This window comes from Brassica oleracea, chromosome C2 (genome assembly GCF_000695525.1).
Source record: "Brassica oleracea var. oleracea cultivar TO1000 chromosome C2, BOL, whole genome shotgun sequence".
NCBI lineage: Eukaryota > Viridiplantae > Streptophyta > Magnoliopsida > Brassicales > Brassicaceae > Brassica > Brassica oleracea.
In genome coordinates, this window is record NC_027749.1 from 6,915,446 (window position 1) to 6,919,133 (window position 3,688).

The window sequence follows — 3,688 nt, forward strand, 5'->3', positions numbered from 1 at the left end:
CCTATGAACTCCTTTTGATCTGAATGGAAAAGAGAGTTTGATCGCACGGGCAGCAACTCCTCTCGGCTTGAACTCCTTTGTTGATATTAGATTTTAATTCCCTCGGCTCATGAAACAACACGAGGAGCATTAGATAACATGAACGCCAACAAGATAACATGAATCAACTAAGGTATGATAAACTTATCTTGCACAGGAGTTGAGTTCGGCTAGAAAATCCTTGTTGGAATCGGATTTGGTTTCCAAATCAAAACGGCGCGCACTGTATTTGTGCGTGAGGGCGCGTCGATGGTCAGATCGACAAGCGGTTTGCACTGACAGATTCGTCTCGGCGAGGGCTTCGATTTGATATCTTGATCGTTTTTTGGGTCCTCACGGTTTGAGAGAATGACCTCTTTGAAGTTCCGAGGCAGATTCCTTTGCGCTTAGGGTTTGATGATTTTCAGCTGAGTTGAAGAATATTTCGTGGGGGCTTAGGGTTAGAGGCTATCATGCTGATGAAAATAGGGGGAAAGTCTGTATATTTATTAGACAATAAAGAACCTTTTATACAGAGAATTACATAAATATAAAATTCTAATACAATATGAGTTAAGAAATACAAAGACACAAGAATACGAGTCTTCGAAGATGTAGAAGATGTACGCATCGTGGATATGGAAACTTTTGTTTTGGCCATTTGTACACACATTATACGTAGATGAATTAGTGAGCCTACATACATATTAGTAACTTACACAAATGTGGATATGAGTGGGGGACTGTATCTGCGTGAATCATGTTCATCAAAACACATGTACCTTAGATGATATAAACAGTAGATCTATCAACTGTACATATATGGTTACATACCTATCGATGGGTCATTAGCTCTAAAGTTGATTAGTCGGTCTCGGTCTAAATATACTCCTGATCATGAAATATATATATAGATATATATATCATTTGTGTGAAATAATTTAAACATTTATTCAAACATGCAAGTGTCCATCAAAGTAGTACGATACGAATAATTATGAAGGGTTCTTTTGGCACTTTACTAAATGTAATAATGAAAACAACATTGGCAAGTCAACTCATGATAGTAAATTTTTTGGTTAATGCCATTCAACAAAATGGGCTTTTGTTTTGTTGTCACTTTATAGCCAGACAGTTCCATATAGTTCACTGGTCCGATCGATGCAGTCATCGCTTGTTACATGTTTTCCTCCTTTTATCCGTGTAATACCACCACCTTTTCATAACTTTTTCCTTTTCCTCTTGTTTTATTGAAATTCATGATGAATACCAAATAGTTGATATGCATAATTGTGCAATTTTGACTGAATGATCAAATCAAGCCCAAACTTTAGTTAATGGTTTATTTTTCTGTCAACCCTAGCACAAAGCTTCAGTTAAAAAAAAACTCAACACAAGTGTCTTTTTTTTAACACAAAACTCGGCACAAGTTGTATTTCGAGTTATCCGTAAAAAGTATAAAAAATTAAACCGAATCAAAGTTTGATTGTTTGAACTGGCTATCTACGTGAGTACTCTACAAATGACGGATGAATTACATACCATAATTAATATTCTTCGGGAACGCCTTGTTTGTTACATATCTAAATCGCATGCTTAATTTTGTAGAATACAAATATGAAGTAAGTTATCCGGAGGAAAAAATATTAAAGAGGAAGTTTAGGGAACGGAATGAACACTACAAGAAAACAGCGGTATTCTGACGGACATTCCGACGGAAAATGAAATCCTCGGAATATACCGAGGAATTTCCGAGAAAATTCCGAGGAAATACAAAATTGGGGTTCCTCGGAATTTCCTCGGAATATACCGACGGAATTCCGAGGAAACCTCAGTCCGTCGGAATATTCCGAGGAAATTCCGAGGAACCCCAATTTTGTATTTCCTCGGAATTTTCTCGGAAATTCCTCGGTATATTCCGAGGATTTCATTTTCCGTCGGAATGTCCGTCAGAATACCGCTGTTTTCTTGTAGTGTTCATTCCGTTCCCTAAACTTCCTCTTTAATATTTTTTCCTCCGGATAACTTACTTCATATTTGTATTCTACAAAATTAAGCATGCGATTTAGATATGTAACAAACAAGGCGTTCCCGAAGAATATTAATTATGGTATGTAATTCATCCGTCATTTGTAGAGTACTCACGTAGATAGCCAGTTCAAACAATCAAACTTTGATTCGGTTTAATTTTTTATACTTTTTACGGATAACTCGAAATACAACTTGTGCCGAGTTTTGTGTTAAAAAAAAGACACTTGTGTTGAGTTTTTTTTTAACTGAAGCTTTGTGCTAGGGTTGACAGAAAAATAAACCATTAACTAAAGTTTGGGCTTGATTTGATCATTCAGTCAAAATTGCACAATTATGCATATCAACTATTTGGTATTCATCATGAATTTCAATAAAACAAGAGGAAAAGGAAAAAGTTATGAAAAGGTGGTGGTATTACACGGATAAAAGGAGGAAAACATGTAACAAGCGATGACTGCATCGATCGGACCAGTGAACTATATGGAACTGTCTGGCTATAAAGTGACAACAAAACAAAAGCCCATTTTGTTGAATGGCATTAACCAAAAAATTTACTATCATGAGTTGACTTGCCAATGTTGTTTTCATTATTACATTTAGTAAAGTGCCAAAAGAACCCTTCATAATTATTCGTATCGTACTACTTTGATGGACACTTGCATGTTTGAATAAATGTTTAAATTATTTCACACAAATGATATATATATCTATATATATATTTCATGATCAGGAGTATATTTAGACCGAGACCGACTAATCAACTTTAGAGCTAATGACCCATCGATAGGTATGTAACCATATATGTACAGTTGATAGATCTACTGTTTATATCATCTAAGGTACATGTGTTTTGATGAACATGATTCACGCAGATACAGTCCCCCACTCATATCCACATTTGTGTAAGTTACTAATATGTATGTAGGCTCACTAATTCATCTACGTATAATGTGTGTACAAATGGCCAAAACAAAAGTTTCCATATCCACGATGCGTACATCTTCTACATCTTCGAAGACTCGTATTCTTGTGTCTTTGTATTTCTTAACTCATATTGTATTAGAATTTTATATTTATGTAATTCTCTGTATAAAAGGTTCTTTATTGTCTAATAAATATACAGACTTTCCCCCTATTTTCATCAGCATGATAGCCTCTAACCCTAAGCCCCCACGAAATATTCTTCAACTCAGCTGAAAATCATCAAACCCTAAGCGCAAAGGAATCTGCCTCGGAACTTCAAAGAGGTCATTCTCTCAAACCGTGAGGACCCAAAAAACGATCAAGATATCAAATCGAAGCCCTCGCCGAGACGAATCTGTCAGTGCAAACCGCTTGTCGATCTGACCATCGACGCGCCCTCACGCACAAATACAGTGCGCGCCGTTTTGATTTGGAAACCAAATCCGATTCCAACAAGGATTTTCTAGCCGAACTCAACTCCTGTGCAAGATAAGTTTATCATACCTTAGTTGATTCATGTTATCTTGTTGGCGTTCATGTTATCTAATGCTCCTCGTGTTGTTTCATGAGCCGAGGGAATTAAAATCTAATATCAACAAAGGAGTTCAAGCCGAGAGGAGTTGCTGCCCGTGCGATCAAACTCTCTTTTCCATTCAGATCAAAAGGAGTTCATAGG